This window comes from Leptonotus elevatus, chromosome 2 (genome assembly GCF_054856555.1).
Source record: "Leptonotus elevatus isolate MCC_2025b chromosome 2, RoL_Lele_1.0, whole genome shotgun sequence".
NCBI lineage: Eukaryota > Metazoa > Chordata > Actinopteri > Syngnathiformes > Syngnathidae > Leptonotus > Leptonotus elevatus.
In genome coordinates this window covers 35036574-35055032 of record NC_141240.1, presented here as the reverse complement: position 1 = coordinate 35055032, position 18459 = coordinate 35036574, and the positions used below count along the sequence as shown (strand labels likewise).

General features: G+C 39.5%; 1 long non-coding RNA gene across 1 annotated transcript; it reads left to right on the top strand.

Annotated features, from left to right (window-relative positions):
* The first annotated feature begins 2598 nt into the window (after nt 1-2598).
* LOC147179779 (uncharacterized) lies at nt 2599-17537 on the top strand. Its single transcript, XR_015094125.1, has 3 exons — nt 2599-2728; nt 4027-4105; nt 15420-17537. It is a non-coding gene; the product is annotated as an uncharacterized LOC147179779 (long non-coding RNA).
* Nucleotides 17538-18459: the final 922 nt, after the last annotated feature.

The following is an 18459-nucleotide window of genomic DNA, read 5'->3' as shown; positions in this document are numbered from 1 at the left end:
TGAGCTGGAGTGCAGCTTTTCTTCTGCGGCCTCCTCTGGGTCGACTCAATGGAGGGGGGGGGGGAGTTGTCCCCGTGCATGACAATGCAACGCAGGCCCCCATTCATTCAGCCGCTGCTGCTGTCTAACGGTCTTTGGACAGCAAATGCACCCCCATCGGGGGGTCGCAGCTCCCCTCGTTACACCTCACCCCCGCCCCCCACCACCACCCCACAATCCCAATACGCAGACCCCCACAATGGCCCCCAACAAAAGAGAGAGGCGAGTGGACCCCAGTTGTGCGAGCTGTGGCCCCTGGACTTGGGAAGTGTGCTGCTTGCGAGGGAAAAGAGAGACCACCACTCACTATGTTGGACCAAAAGATGTAAAGATGCAGGTTGGCGACCGCGCTGAAATGTCAAATGTGGAGGGCTGACGCAAATCCGGAAATGGCCGCAAAATGTGCGCGCGCCAAAGCGAGCTAGCATGTTAAAGCTAATTACACAGAAAAAAATAATAATATTACATTTTGCAACATTTATTCAAACACTTGTACTTATTATTATTATTATTTGTATTATTATTATTATTATCCATTTTCTTAACGCTTATTCCTCACAAGGGTCGGGGGGTGCAGGAACCTATATCCCAGCTAGCTTGGGGCAGTAGGCAGGGTACATGCACCCCGGACTGGTTGTATTATTATTATTATTATTATTGTTGTTGTTTTTATTATTGTTGTTTTTAATTGCTTTTATTATTATTATTATAATTTTCATTATTATTATTATCATTATAATGTTTCTCTATATAGCTGCAAAACTTGAGTAAAGCTTCCTGTACATTATTCTTATTGTTTGTCGTTTAAAAGAAAATATATAATATATAGAGCCAGCTGACTCACTGTGTGTGTTTGTGCGCGCGCGCGCGCGCGTGTGTGTGTGTGTGTGTGTGTGTGTGTGTGTGTGTGTGTGTGTGTGTATATATATATATATGAGTTAATTTTTTCACTGGTTGCAATTGAGCATTATTATCTGATGAGAATTATATAAAGCATTGCTATAATAATAATCATAATAATGATGATGATGATGAGGTTATAACCACAACAATAATAATACAAATAGTACTGATAAAAAAAAAAATATATATATATATATATATAATGATGATGATGATGATGACGACCTATGTGAATGTGAGGTGCAAGCGTGGACTTTTTTGGGGGGGTTTCCCACGCAGGAAAACATCATCGCGATTTGGCAAATGCAGTTGAAGGCCCGAGTAGGCACAGCTGGGCATCTGCTTCTATTCATGTGGGGGGGGGGGGGGGGGGGGGGTTGCGAGGTCACGAGGAGCTGCGACCCCGCAGCTCGTTATGCACATGCTCATCGTCTTCATACAAGTTGCTTCTTGCTTACGGAAGACCCTCCCCAACACACCTTGATGCACCTGCACGTCCAGAAATGGTAAAGGCAGGGTTTTTTTTGTCTTTGTTATTATTACCTCTCTTGATTTGTCCATTATTTGATACACTGCAAAATAAATAAATACAAATGAATACTTTTTTATTTTAAATCGAGCTAGCTATAGAAAGCCTACTCCTTGTTAAGACAGCTACATTTTTACAGCGTGCAAAAAAAATGCAAGTAAAGTCAAATTGAGTTTGCTGTTTCACTAATGAGCCATATAATCTTTACATTTGTTGCTTTGTTGCTGTTAGTGATGTGTTTTTATGAGTAGATACTATATTATGTATTGTTTTTGCAAATATGTACACTACCTACTTTGTGTCGATCTACTTATTTTTCCACTTTTCTATTTACAGTACATTTTTTTTTTATATCTTGGGGGGATTTGGACTTAACCAGACAAAAACACAGGTGCTCCGTTGCTATTAAAAGAATGTTAAACGCAAGATATTTTATGCAAAATAATTTGGGAGAGAAAAAAAAAGAAGAAAACATCTTCCGCTGCGTTTTCGCCTCTAAACCTCCCACACTCTTCTATACTACTTGTTTTGAGAGGCACATAAAGAGGTGTAAACATTTCGTAAGTGCAAAGAGCCAGAAGGACCCTTTAGCATTGTGCGCGCCGAGAAAGAGAAACACGTCGACAAAGGAATCCATTGTTCCTTGGGAACAATCCAAGGGGCCTAGTAAGCTGTCCTCCACGATCAGGCCGCGGCCCGCTGATTTCAATGCAAGGGGCCCCTCCAAGGAGAAATGCACAGACCTATAGCAAGCAAGCGAGCAAGCAAGCAAGCCATGTGGACCAGCACCGGTTTTCGAAAGCTTGCAAGTGGACTTGCGCGTGCACTGCAGTTTGTCGTGTTCTGAGTGCAACGTTGTGCTCCTCTGCTTGCATGTTTTTTTCTAAAAGCGTCTGCACACACTAACGTCGACAAGTACAGCCAGGGAAGGTATATGTTGACGAAAAGTTGGCATTAAAATAATGTACGCACTTCTGTTCGGTAAGTGGGAGGTTTTTTATTTATTTTTTATTTACAAAAACAAGTGCATGAGTTTTGAGCATATCGTAAATTAAATTAAATTATGGATAAAAAATAAAAAAAAAGATGTCACACACACACCTCATATCGACAATACCGAGGCACTTGAGCGACTGTGAGCATCAATGCTAATATGGAGAACCATCTGGAAGTCCTTGACGGTATCTGGTAAATGTCACGAGCTGCATCCTTTGCTCCGCGCCTGTTGACTCCTCAGCTGCACAACTACAATTCCAGGTATAGTACAATATCCGCGTCAAGAGTCAAATGTCTGTGCATTGAACAACTCAGAAATAATCGTCATGAAGACAATAATGTTTGACACCTCGTTCGTTGTGCATTTGATGTTTATATTACTGAAGCGATTGCTGCCACACCTGTGGGAAAAACGTTCACGGTAATGATATTACGTGATAAAGTTGACATTAAGATGTGATAAATTTCACCATCTAGCTTAAGTTGACAAGTTCCTCGTTTTGCTGCGATACATTTTACATTACGACATAAAAAGTTTGACTTCTGCCATCATCAAAACAAAGCAAGTTCTTTCGGTTGAGTCAGCGGAGCTCGACTAGCAGCTACTAGCTAGTATGTCTTATTCTAAAATTGTATTATTATTATAATTTTTTTTAAATTATTTTTACAGAATTAGCCTATAGAAAAGCAGCACAGTATGTATGTATGTAATTAGTCACCTTGATTTATAAGACACAAAACGACCCCGCCAATGATTTGAACCGGAAGTAATTGCTTTGTTGTGTTTTGCCCAACGCGAAAGTAAAATTTATAACGTTTTATCAAGAACTTGAAACGTGTCACATTATTACATGACATGGAATAATTTTTATTCTGGTGTGGCAGCAATACACTTTCATAACATCTTCTGTGTTCACAGGCTACAAAAACGTGCATATAAGCACGTCATGACTTGAGTAACAAATACGTGATGATGCAATAAGCAAACCCCTAAAACTCTTGTTTAAAAGGGTTAGAGTAATCTGAAACCTACTATAACTGCCTTTATTTGTTGATATTTATCACCCTTGTGACATAAAAAAACAACAACCACAAAACAAAGCACACATACAGTGTGACCTCCCTTGTGCATGAACACACACACACAAAGGCAGCGTATGCGAAAACAATTGTGTGGACATATTCTGTGACCAAGCAAGTGTTTGGTCTCATATTCTGTGCACGCTACTGCACTGTGTCGCTAGTTAACCTTGCAATTAACCTGCACCTCCACCAAACGTCATTAGGGAGATGGAGGAGGAGCAGATAAAAAAAAAAAAATCTATAGTCATGCTGAATTTTAATTGAGTGAAAAATACAAATAACCAAAGACATTTTCAGAATTATCATCTGATTTGAATTCATCGTGGCTTTTATTGCTCACTAATTCTATAAATCACATTTACCTTTTAGAAATTCAAAATCGGGAGTGATTAATCCACATAATCCATATTGCGTCAACCCTGTGACCTCTCCCATCCCCCCACTGCCACCCCTGTCTTTCCTTTTTTCCTCAGCAGATTGGGAAGGCCCCAGTTGAGAGGTTTTGGGCATTGGAGCATCAGAGAGGTTTTGCATACAGCTGAATTCAAGTCGGAGGTAAGCGATGCGCTCCTGGAGAACGGGTCCATTTACTGTATTAAAACATTTAAATGATAAATAAATACACAGTCAGTGACTCAAAACGTAAAACAAGGTCAAAGATTCGGATGCGCATAGATTCTATGGCTGCATGCTGAACAAATGGGGGAGGATAGCAAAAATAAAAATAAAAAAGCAACATCACCTTTAGCTCGGATTTGGAATTTTTGATTGCTACTCATAATCATGAAAAACATTCAAATGAATGAAATATGACTTAAGTTGTACTCATAAATGGTATATTTAGACTTGTAAGCCATGCACTGTAGCATTATAGTATTTGAACAGTGCGCTTAAATATATGGAAAAAAAAATGGCTGCTGAAATAGTGATTAAACTCAAATGTATTGCACATAAAAGTGAAATAAAAATGGCAAAAATTGCATTTGAATGCGTAAAAAACAGTTTTAGAAGATTAAATGCAAATAGTTTGGTTCTGTGGTGTCTAGTGGTTGTTAGCAAACCGGTTTAACGGCACATTACTGCCACCTACTGATATTGCCCTGCCAATGCAAGGAAACTAATGTGAATTGATGGTGGCTTGATTAGTGATAAGGGTCTGAAGCGGACTTCAATCTCAAGACAAAATCAAATCGGCCAAGTGACGTCTCAGCTTGAACCCGAATGTGCTAAAAAACATATGAAACCATTATATCACCAACCCGTAGTTATGGTAGTTGTCACAACATGCACATGGAGTCCGTTAACCGCTTTTCCAGGTTTGGTCACATGACATTTGGAACAGCCTGAGAGTAATTGTGATGATGATCATTTTGGTCGATGCACCGAATATTCGGTCACCGAAAATTTCCTCCCGAAAATATGCAAATAAATATAAATCTGAAAAAATATGGCCGAAAGAGGATGTTGTGGTGACGCAAGCAAAAAACAAAAACAAAAAAAACCGCTGCAAGCAAGTGTCCGTTTGAATTAAACACCAAACACGGCAGTGAGTGTCCGCCTTGCAGCTCGCTGGCGTTTGTGAGTACCGGCAGCTTCATTGTGCACATCGGAGAAGGAGAGGGTTGCTTGGTAAAAAAAGAGAGCGCTGCCGAGTACTGCACGACAGGTGAGCCACTCTTTCTCCTGAAGCGCCTTCATTTTTTATTATTTTTTTTAGCCCCTTGAGCGCTTCCACTTTTTCACTTGCATTCTGGTGGCCGCGCTAAATACTTAAGCTAATGTTAGCACTATTGCTATCAACAGTTTTAAACAAGTAAACACGTACCACTATCTCCGGGTGACTACAGATCTGTACAGGACGCCGTGTGACTTTGCCGTCCGTTCCGAAAAGCCGATTGGCTGGTGCAAGAAATGTATTTATTTTTAAATGTTGGTGAATATGTGAATGTGCCGATTTTAAGTGCGCCGCACCGCGTCCCGCTCCAAATAGCCTATAAATGCGTCATCCGTACCGCACGCATCCGTGCCCGCCGGTGCGAACTACGGTTCATTGACTATAAAGTGTGGTGTGGACGCATTTCAATTTATATATTGTGCTTTGTTAAAATGCCTGTGCTAAATAGGCCTAAATATTTTATAATAATATTATAATTTTAATTAATTATAATAAATGCAATGCTAATTAAAAAATTGCATTATTTTTTTCCGGCTTTTCGGTGTCGGCCTAAAAATTTCATATTGGTGCATCCCTAATACAAACGTAGTAAATCCCACTTTCATTTCTGGTAGGCCTACTTCTACCGTTTATTTTGGATGTAACTCCACTGTCGACCACTAGATGGTGGCACATCTATTTTAGTTTGAAACTTGAAATTTGAAAGAAAAAGAATGAAAACAGGAAGTATTTCAGCCATGTCTAGTTTTTGCTAATTGAATGTTAAATCCTCTTCAATCCTGCTTTTTACGCCTACAGAAAATCAACAGCTGCAGTTTTTTCATTTCATAATGTCCATCTTTGGGTATGATTATTGATTTATATTGTGAGTTGATATGTTTGTTAGTTTGGAAATACAGGACTTGTTTCGTGTAAATATATCGAGGGATTGGTACAATGTTTGCACAACACTTTTGTGTTATTCATTGCTCCCTTTCAATATACTATTATATGTGTTGAGGTCATATTCTACGTGCATGCGCATCTTTTGACCCTCTCCTCCCCAAAGAACTTGAATAAAAATGGCAATAATGTTGCTGTGGATAAGGCTGAAAAGGTCACGTGTCAAGCATTGTTTTGACTGCATTTTTCTCTTATTTGTACAGTGCGCTGCCCGGTGGCCATTGTGGAGTGTCTGGGGGAGCTGTTTAGTCCCCCATAAGAAGATTAGAGATGATTGCTTTTATTGACTGGCCTGTGCCGCGGTTATCAGGGCGGCTGTCGGAGCGTCGAGCCACGCTTTTGTCTGACTCTCATTGTTCAACCCAAGCCACAACCCTGCACTGATATCAATTTGATATGACAGTAAAGTGCCAATTACGTACACACATGCAAGAGCCCGCTCCTTTTCCGCGCCACGGGGGAGTGAGAAGGCGGCAAAAAGAGAGGGAGAATGGCGACTGAGTTTGTTGACGGCGTAGCGAGAAGCTCTCCTCGTGAATTTGCAGCGAAAGGAAGCGGCGTTAATTTCCAGGTCCTCGTATTGTCAATAAAACAGTGCTGGCGTAAGGTTGGTGCGAATTGAGGTTACACCTGGTGTGCCGCAAGGGTCCGTACATGGCCCTAAGCTTTTTAAAAAATATATATATTTTATTAATCATTTAGATTCGCCATTACAATTTGTTTGTGCTAAGCTCTTTGCAGATGATGCTAAACTTCACGATTATTTCAGTCACGCTGATGATATCAGCTACTTAATCCAGTCTTATTTGGGCGCACTGGCAATTGTTGAAAAATGTTTTGTTGTGCATTATGGTTTTCTCACCATTGTTCAACTATAGCAAAGAGAGGCTTCTTGGAGGTTAATCTTATTTTTTGCTCCTTTCCACCACCCTAACATTGATTATTGTAGGGACGTTTTTCTTTAATCTGCATTTGAATACACAAGTGAGCCATGGTCCCTTTATTTAAAACAAGACATGGAATTAATTGAGAGAGTGCAGGCGACAATCTGGTAGAAAGTAGACTGCGCTTGGCATAGAGACTTGGCTTCTTTATTTTTGTGGCTGCTCTTGAGGACTGCAGTAGATCACGCCATTGATGGCAGTGATCGATTTAGAGACAGAGAATATTTCTGACAGATCACAAGTGGCTGTCAGCACACCCAATGCTTTACTTCCTGTTTGACACAATGAATCTCGTAGCCATGATCTTGTGATAATGTCAGTGATATGACGTCATATTTTATTTCTGTATTTATTTATGAAAATGATTTGCTTTCGACTCAAAACGAAGTTCTCATTGCAGTTTTTTTTTGGTGTTTTGAAGTTATTCAACTGTTTCTATATTTATGGACAAAAAACGAGATGCTCCTTGCTAAAATTCTGCAAAATGACAATCCGATGGAGGGATCCAAAAAGTTCAGTGTTTAATTGACTGATTTTAGAGCTGATTTTAACACTTTTTCAGAGTTAAATCAACACTTATAATTAGTTAAATACCCCCCCCCCCCATTTAACGCTGAAAATGTAAAAATTACACCTTGGGAGTTAAAATCAACTCCCAAAAATGTAACCCTGGAATTTTAACACTCCAATTTTTGCTGTGATCAGTGTGTGAATCAGGTGAAACAATTGCAGTCAAGGTCATAAATAGGTGGTGTTAAGGCCACCACTAATTCCTCTTTATCTCTCTTCTCCTTTCCTCCCACTTTTATTTAGTGATGTCGGAGAAAAGGTGTTCAATCATCGACATTAGTCCCTGGCTATTATATCCAATTAATGCCTCCTCGTGGTGTTTTATTGTGTTATAAACTGCTATCGTTTGTGGTTCACTAGACAAACACAATATGCGTCTGTGGCGCCTGCCACCGAGGTTGTGTGCGCCTGTGCTGGGGAGGGACCGCGGGGGGACTTGGCCACTGCCCACGGGGGCCCCGGCCACTCTACATCAGTTAGTTTTGGAGGAGATCCTAGTTGGCTTTTTAAGAGGCTCCATTGTAGGCTTGTTAATGCCTCCGCCAAGGGGGAAGCAATACCCGGCGCACTCAATTCTCTGCGCGCTCCGTTTCCTTCTCACTGGCATGGACGCCAAATTTCCCGCCCGCTCGCTCGGTACCGTGCCGCCGCCGCCGCTGCCGCTGCCGCCGCCCCCGCCCCCGCCCCTCCCGGAGATGGGCCTGCTAGTGCAGGTCGTGGGTTATCTGACACACTGCTGCTGCCTCTTCATGCTCACTATGGAGGACCAAAAGTGCCAAAATTCAATATAGATAAATACATGACTAAATAAATAAAATAAAATAAACGAACTAAGTGAAAATAAAAACGGATATGAAAAAAATATAATTGAAAAATGAAAAAAAGAATATATATATATATATATATACATACATTTGTATTACATTTTTTAAAGATATATTTTATATCCGTTTTTATTTTCACATTTAGACATTTATGTAGTCGTTTATTTATTTATTTTTAATTTTGGCAGTTTTGGTCCATACTGCTGTTATTCAAATGAGGGGGCGGTCCATCATTGCACACTGCCTTTCATTTGTCGAGTGAGCGGGTCGGCGGCGAACAAGGAAGTTTAGCCGACTTGAATGGAGAGCTCCAGCAATGGACGACTATCTGGCCCACTGTCACCTCGACTTGTTGTCGAGCAACTCAAGTCGCAAGTTGTGGTGACAGTGGACAAGATGGTCGTCCATTTGCTGGAGTTCTCCAATGCAAGCCGGTGAGACTTCCTTCTTTGCCGAGCCGCTCACTCGACCAGTGAAAGGCAGTTTGCAACGGCGGAGTCCAACCCAACTCACGCTTAGGACCGCCCCCTCATTTGAGTAACATTTCGTCATGGCAGTATGGACAAAAACTGCCAAAATTCTAAATAAATAAATACATGACTAAAAGTTAAAATAAGAACGAATATTACAAAAAGAATAAAAAAAATTAAATACAAATTTATATTATTTTTTAAATTTAATTTTCACCAAATATTTTGTATATCCTCTTTTATTCTCACTTTTATTTATTTATTTAGCCATTTATTTATTTAGAATTTTGGCAGTTTTGGTCCTCCATAGCTCACAACTTCCATGCGTTGATCTGCGTGCTCCGGTCTCGACGTGCTCGTTTGTGCTGACGTGTAACGTGTTCAGCAGAAAGATATTTTGATTTGTTTTTGGAGCCTTTAAAGGCAACTTGGAAGTGCGCGATTGCATATTTAGGACAGCAAGTGAGGGTCTTTTTGAGAGAGAGGGAGAGAGAGAGTGTGTGTGTGAAATTTTAATTCACACTATATGTGTGAAGCGGCTCCGTTTTTTTTACCAGTGGCCAGGATGTTTCTGTACAAACGCAAAAATATTTATTTAAGAAGCGATTTGCTTGTTTTCAGATTTAATTGGAGTTGTGATGTGTTGGCCACCAAACTGTGTCCTGAGGTGTTGACGCTATATTGTCCTCCATCTCACGTCGTCAAGGAAAGGTGGCTCTCGGTCGCCCCGGCAACCGTTGCCTCCCATCATGCTCAGTGTGAGTGACAGCGGAAGGTGTGACGGAGGGAGAGCTTTGTGTAAACGGACATCTCGCCCAGATGGATGAGCTCGTATTCACCGAATGTTACCAGCGTATCCGTCATGTTTCTATTCGCCGCCAACAATTTCAATGTTGCGCTTTTTTTTCTTTCACCAAAGCACCTTCGATGCCGGTCCTCTGTCAAGAAGAAATGTAAAAGATGTGATTATAGTGTTTGAATCTGTGCTCTGGAAGCAAAAAATGGACAAAGTGCGAAGAGTGGTGCCGCAAAACAATTGTGTTCTGTGTTGAAGGATAAGTGCTTGCCATTGATTGGCGGGCAGCCTGTGTTCATCTCGCTCCCCTCCGTGCTCGCTCATGCGAAACATTCGCAGAGTGTGTCCTCTTCGCACAAGACGCGTGTGCGTGTAAGTAGGCTTTCCACTTAGAATTCTAAATTACTAAGAGGAATTTGTTTCAGGACTGAGGTGATGAAGTGCTCTTTCTGTAAATATTGTCTTGAATGTTCTGCTTTTCCTGCAAACGCGTCTGAAGGTTCTCAACAAGGTTAGAAATATTCCGTTGTTTAGGGTGGCATTGATCCATGCCAATACTTTACATCTGCACTCGCATGAAAAAAAAAATCATAATGGATGACGAATTCCAAAATTTGCAGCAGCCGTCCATCTGGCAAGAGTTGGTAAGAAAAGTAGTGAAAAGGTGACAGCAGTCCTTTCACATTCTTGTTTTGTGATTCTCAAGATACAGTCTTATATTTTTGTACACATTTTTGTAGTTAAAGCACACGTGTATGTCCACCAGACTGTACTTACTGTACATCAGGCTCGCAGACAGATAGCTAAGGCTAACTTCCAAATAAAGCTGGCTAAATAATACACTGACGGCAATGCAAAAAGCCGTAGTAGTCTTTTACTTTGAAGTTGGGCCGCGTCGTGGCATGATGGCTAACTTGACTTCCCTTTTCGACGATTAGCATTTCTTTATCGTACTTTTTATGAACATTATTTAGTCGCGACAATCATCAAAACAACGCTATCCCGAATTCGTATTCAATCGCTAATTTAGGACGCCAAGAAACCGCTAGTTAATGACGCCGTCATTGTATGGCACAGCACAAATCTCCAACATTAGTGGCTAGAAGCTAGCTGTTAGCATTAGTAACGGGTGCCTGGCCGGTAACAAAAATGAGTTTGACAGCTGTTACCTGCCTTGGTTTCTTTTTTCTTGACCAAAGCTATACTTTGTAATTCATTCTCCATGTTTAAAGGAAGGGAATATGCCTCAAATCGTACTATGAGGTATTTTCATCATTAGGAGAAAAAAAAGATACATAGAACTTTGTCTTCATTTATTTTACACTTTTACCCATTAAATACATAATAAATAAAAAACTTCAACTCAAGCCGTTTTTTTTTAACACAACTTTAAGCCGTGAAAAACCGTGTTATTTTACACATGGACCATATATAATATAAGAATGTATCTGCTTCATATTGCACTTAAAGTTGTATTCCTAAATCCTAAACTGGATTTGACCGTCTGTGACATCACTCTACACGACAGAAAGCCCAATGCTCCAGACCATAAAGCATCCCATAATTTTTACCTTCCCGCAACCCAAAACGCCAGACGTCAGACAATATATATATATATTAGTGCTGTCAAAGTTAAAGCATTAATTGATTAATTAATCTCAAAAAAATATCGCATTAATCATGAATTAACACAGATTAATCGCACTGTTAATTGTCCAAAGATTAGCCTTTAGCGTGACAGCTGATGGCTACGTTTAAGGTAGCACAGGTTGTGTTTGAGCAATGAACACAAGTTCATGCATTAAAATAAAGCATTTAATGAATGTTTGCGTATCACATTTAAAATATTTGTTCATGTCAAAATATCAGTCATTTTTTTAAATTTTAAATTATGAAAGTAATTAACTGATTGGGGGAAAAAGAGAAGGATGAGCGTGTGCAGTGGATCAAACATTTTTTTGAAGACATCCTCATAACATTGAATGTCAAAAGAATTAACACATTACCGGTGCTCTTCAAATTTGGCGGGGGAAAAAAATGTAGATAAAAAAAGTATTTTTTATTAAGCGATTAATCGTGATTAATCAAAATTCTAAAATGTGATTAATCTGATTAAATTTTTTACTGCTTGACAGCTCTAATACATATATATATATATATATATATATATATATATATATATATATATATATATATATATATATATATATATATATAGATTTATATATAGATTTATATATAATTCTGTTTTCCTGATTATGTTTTTTCTGTCATAAAAAAATATTCTGAAAAAGGGGGGGGGGGTTCACTGAAAAAAGGGAGGAAAAATGACTCAGGGAAAAAATTAAAAAAAATTCAGACAAACAGGGAAAACAATTATATAAAAAAAACTGGAAACAAATATTTTAAAAAACAGCTTCATCAGCTTCTGTTTTCGGAGTAATTTATTTATTTATTTGTTTATTTACCTCTGAACTCCAAGTGACTTGTTGCAGACTCGCTAATGGCGGACACTTTCCCATATACCTCCAACGTACTTTCAACTACTTGACTTACAAGCTCAGTTAAGGTAAGGCATGTACCGTATTTAGTAACACTCACAGTAGTGGGGCTCGATTGTTGTTGTTAAAATGTTATGTTCAGCGCTGTATCGTCATACACATTCCTATCTTGTTCATAAAGGAAACGCATAGGAAGAAAAGAAAAAAAAAAGTAATAATGATCTCTCAACTTGTTGGTACTGGGGTTTAATTAAGGGGTACTTGAGCCCCCCCGACCTAAAATGCCTTTCATGTGCTAATAGTCACACGTTTATTTAAAACATTTTTTTTCAATGTCTTATATTCATGAAGGATGTGTTTTCCATCCTTATTCATCCGATCTTTTTCCTCCCGTCTTCCACTTTTCCCTCACCCTTCTTCAATGTTGTGCTTTCTTTTGCCAATTAGCCTACTTTCCCCTCCTCTTCCTCTTCCTCTTCCTCCCCTCGTCCCGCATGCCTCAGCAGCTTCTCCTTCCTGTCTGTCCGCGTTGGCATGAGCCCCGTTGGCTCTGCCCCCGCCCGCCCGCACTTTATGCTGATTGGACCAGCTGTTCCACTTAAATTCACCATGGCAACCACAACCTGTTGCCAAGCAACCGCGCTGCTCCGCTCTCCGCTTCCCGCCAGTGTTCTCCACAGGCAGGAGAGCGAAAAGGATCGAAAATTCCCTCAGATTGTGCGTGCGCGTGCATGGGTATGTTTGACTGCTCATCTGTGAAGTCGCAGGGAAATGTGTCGCGTGTACTGATGAGATCATACCGAAGCTAATTTGTTCACATTCAGGTCAGCCCGGACCAACAGTTGACATTTGCGCCAAACGACCTCTGACGTATTTGCATGGCGGATGAAAGGAATGTGCGTTCCTCGTCTTCCGTTTTGTCCTCTCGGGCGTGATGAAGCGCGCGACGTTACACGCTAAAGAATTCATGCTGCTTGCAGCTCTCAGAGGCCCCACTGTCAGTGTTGCCTCATGGCCCAAGCATACTAATCAGAGACACTCGACGGTGGTGCGCGCACGCGCGCACACACGCGCAGAGGCTAACACGCACGCTTGCTGTCCACTTCCTTTTAATTTAAAGATTAGTAATGCTAATGGGCTTTTCCTGCAGTCCGAGAAGCCGTCCCAAAACCAGGTAATCCTATTGCTCATCCCATCAGATTAAGAACAAAGTTTCGAGGTTTGCTCTCAGATAAGGTCACGGAGTGTGAGACAAATGGACCCGCGTGGAGGCTTGACAGTCATGTCCATAAATATTGAGACGTGGACGCAACAGTCATCATTTTGGCTGGAAACTCTACCAGAATAGATTTAACAAAAAAAACCAATTGTATTAGCTGGAAATTTACATCTGGAATTTGAAGTATTATTTTTTAGGGTATTTACTAGGGGTGGGAAAATTTTGAATGTCTCACGATTCGATTCGATTCCGATTTTTGGGTGTGCGATTTGATTCAGAATTGATTTTCCATTAAGAACAATTTTTGAGTCAAAATGATTTGATTGACAATGATTCTTGCTTCAATTTATAGATGTTCAAGGAATCGTAATGATCTACTCCAGTCTGACTCGCTAATGCTAATTAGAGCGCTACTCGCGGGACTTTTATCACTCTAAAGAACGGCTCCACGCTGAAATTTTTTTTTTTATTGGAATAACTTGATCGTGACTTTTTCCTTCTACTCTTTAATGTGGCTACAATTTAACATTGTATTAGACCGTGTGGAACCACACTGCCTCTAAGTGGCCAAATCGTGTACAGCATGAACAGCGCTCCAAATAAAGGCACACACCGACAAAGGCAAGACAGTATAAAATAAATTAAATAAAATCGATTTTGGGTCATTTAAAATCGATTCTGAATCATACTAAATGAGAATCGCGATTCTTATGAGAATCGATTTTTTGGGCACACCCCTAGTATTTACATCCAAATGAATGAATGGTGGAGGAATGACGACAGTTTGTAGATGTGCCTCACACGTTAGAAAAGTCCAAAAGTAATGTGAAAAGTGAAAAATCAAACTTTGTAATACAGTGGACTCCATCATACTCACGCTACCCTCTAAAAATGTATTGGTTAAAAAAAAACTACCCATCGAGTAGGTTAAGATTGGTCAAATTTAACCTTTTTTGTGTGTGGAAATTTGACCAATCCGTTTTTAGAGTGTAAGGCACCCATGGCATTCACCTGTTTTTGAATATTTTTGGGGATAAAAAAAAATGTATATGCTGTATATTAATTTTCCCCAATGCATTTCAATGGGCGACAGTTGTTGTTACTGTCAAACTAAAAGATCTTAATGCTAATAAAGCAAGCAAACGGTGAAGCAACACATAATAACATAACAATACTCACAGGCATATATTCTTTATCCTCCGCACAAAACGATGGAGTTGAAACCATTTCCATGTCAAATCTAACTCTATGTATTATACTGCCTCCAGCTGGCCAAGGCAGACACTAGAAAAAGTAACACGTTGACTGAATTGAAGCAAAACGTGTGGCAATTATTATTATTATTATTTTTATTTAAATATTCAATATATTTATATAATTTCTAGGGGTGTGAATTGCGTAGGAGCTGGCGATTCGATCCATATCACGATTCATAGGTCACGATTCGATTTGATGCCTATTAATCCCGATACAAATCTATAAATTGATTATTGCGATTTTTTTTTAAACTCAAATTTAGAAAATACTAATCAGTAAACTTGTACATGTACACTGTAAGATTTGTATGAAAATGTATTTATCTGAAAATTCAGGTTGCAGTCTGTTTCATGTTTGAACAGCACTGAAATAAAAATATTAAGGCTTAATGTTCCATTAATATAACATTCTTCCATGCTTAATGTTTGAATCCTAACCCTAAGTAAGACGTTTTGTTGAATATTCCCATAAAAAAATGTATGTTTAAAAATCGATTCGGCCGCATATAAAATCGATTCGAGAATTGTGCACTGTAAGATCGCGATATATTGCCGAATCGATTTTTTTAACACCGCTAATAATTACTGTATATTTTCATAAAGTAGCTACAGCATCACAGTTGTGCTGTTTTTCTTGTTAGAAAACGTGAAAATTCCTCTTTTTTGTTGCAGGTGGTTGAATGGATTAAAGACTGGCCTTTCTTTCTTACGAAGGAAATAACATGTTCACCTGTTATTCAATTGATGATATTTTTATGACGGTGTACGCTTGGTGGACAACATTCAAGTGAACCAGATGTGAAAGTACGAGAGGCTGATGAAGATTTGCAACAGTTCAATTCTATTCTGTATCCTTCCTCTCAGTGTTCTGCCAACACTTTTAAGCATGCGAGTCTTCTTACCTCCAAGACAGTTTCCTCTCGTTTTGATTGACTTTGATTGACACTAGCACATCCTCCTTTAGGTCTCCATTGTCACTTGCTCCACAGAACAGTCATCAGCCTCAACTGTCTCATCTTCTTCTGCACGTGTGCTTGCTTTAGAAACAAAACAGCACCGAGGCGAAATTGCCTCTGTGATGATTCATATTTGAGTTCTTTGATCCATTGAGTTTAGCAAACATTGAAGACGGTGGGGGAGAGACGTGGCAGTGGTAATGGCAGCAATCACACGACTTCATCGCACAGGCGCAGAGGCGCACGCACATACGTACAGTCGAGCGCCACTAAAAGCTTCATGCGTCGTCCATTAACTCATTTACTGCCATTGACGGCTATTGACGTCAAAAATTCATTTGAACTATTTCTATTAGTTTAACATTTTTTCCACTTTTGTTAACAATAGTATAAAAACCTAGAATTTTTTTTATTGTACATTTAGAACAGATAAAAAATGTATGATTAATCGTGAGTTAACTATTGAAGTCATACGATTAATTACAATAAAAAATTAGGAGCGTCGGGCAATTAAAATTGTAATTAATTGCATGATTTTATGTTAACTCACAATGCATCACAATTTTTATATCTGTTCTAAATGTACAATAAAAAAATCTAGGTTTTCATACTCTTGTTAACAAAAGTGGGAAAAAAAAGTTAAACTAATAGAAATAGTTCAAATGAATTTTTGACGTCTATAACCGTCAATGGCAGTGAATGAGTTAAAAGAAGAAGACAAAAGGAAACGAGGAAATGCTCTGTGATGATTGAAACGAGTTTCCCGAGAGCCTGCCAGCTGTCCCTCCAGCTGCATTCAGAGTTCATGAGTCTTTAGAGTTTGATACTGAGGCACACACAGTGATTAAACAAAGTATTATCATATGTTGTTCATAGGTGTTGTCTAAAAGTACATTAAGCGTTTTTACAGATTTATTATCAAGTAGTCAATAGTTATTGTATAATAGCAAAAGTCACTTGTGTTCTTTTCAACTGTTGGGTCTTTTTTTTTTTAAACTGTAGAGCTGAAGCTGATAGGTCAGAGGTCGGGTCACTTTTACCCAACATTGAGAAATTGACAACAGAAACAGAAAGCAACAAAAATGAGACACGTAATGAATTTTTAAAAATAAAAATATGAAGGAAACGCATGACTTATATTTGTACACATGGTTGGCCACCTACAATAATATTACAAATACTCTGCTCCACTTTCATAAATGACTGAATAATTCTGGATATGGATGAACATCCCAATAAAGTTCATCATCAGAATCACTCAATCATCTAAAAAATAAAACACAAAAATGAAACTCTGAAGCTCTCTCTCTTAAAAACAAACAAACAATTCCTTATTTATTTTTTAAACCCTTTTTCCCCCATTGAATGTACATTATTTCAGCATGACCCACATGCTGCTCTGCTAACTCCACTAATTACTGTCCACCCTGTCATTATGGGTAACTGTCCCTTTTAGAAAGCCTCAGATGTTAGAGCCGTATTAGACCAACATCTTTTTTCAATGGAGGCACAGTGGACAGAGTAAACATTTACGCTTTTGTTTTGTAAATATCAGCATGTTTGGTCTGCAGATGGATGTTGTCAAGCTATAAACACGTCCACTCTGTCATGGTGAAATATCAATTGAGATAAAAAAAAAAGAAAATCTCAATTTATATTTGTGAAACTGTACACAGTCAGCTTGCTAAGTGATGGCTCATCTTGTGCTCATAAAATGCTAACATTAGCTAATAATGTCCACCCTGTCATATATTTTTTGTTTGTTTGCATGTCCACTGTCTGCTTGTAGGTGATTTATAAAAACATTAAATAAATAAAAACATGGTAAAAGCTTGAGAAATTTGCATTTCTTGATGCATAGAATTCATTATATACTTTTTTTTTGGGGGGGGGGGGGTCTAAAAACTCACATCCAATACAAGACTACATACTATCTACTACACATCTCTCATCTCTCTCTTTTCTTTTTTTTTTTTTGAATAATTTTGCACATGAATTTTAAATGAGACTTTCAATCAACCAAATAATCTGTCTTTATCAATTTTTGACAGATCTTTTTTTTTTCCACTTCCTCCTACTACAAATGGAGGAAACAAGGTGACTCCTGGTGGGGTCTTCAGTGTGTGGGAGGGTGATTATTTTAAGGCATGGGCAGGAGACTGCAGGTCCAACCACAGGTCTTGGCTTTGTTTGAAGATATCCTCAAGTGATGCTTTGACTGCTGTGGCAGTTTATCTTCATTGTAAAATTCCATCATGGAAAATCGACCCTGTCCACTAAGCCCAGAGACCTTATCTGGACTGGATGAAAGTGTGTGTGTGTGTGTGTGTGTGTGAGCTCAAAAGGTGTGTATCAGAGAGGCTGTTCAAGAGATTAAAAAAATGTTGCGAGCGAGTGTGACTTTCTGCAGTTTTTTTGTTGAGTAACAGTTGCAAAACTCTTGATTTTGCACGCCCTCGCCGAACAATGGCGCCGTTCGCACGGCTTCAGCGGGTGGCGGGCCCCGATGATGGGGGGGGGGGGGGGGGGGGCTCCATTTAGCCAGCAGGACAATGGCGGGCTGGGGCCATGCTGCCGTCGCCGCAGCCTGCCTCTCTTTTGTCCGCGTGACGCTCCAGTGACAGATGGCTGCAACATACTGCCATATTTGTTACCTTTGCCCGTCCCGTGCGGCGTGTACGCTTTTCTGCAGGCGACCAGAGAGAGACGGCAGCTGTCCAGCTCTCTCTCTCTCCCCGTGCCGCCTTACGAGGACA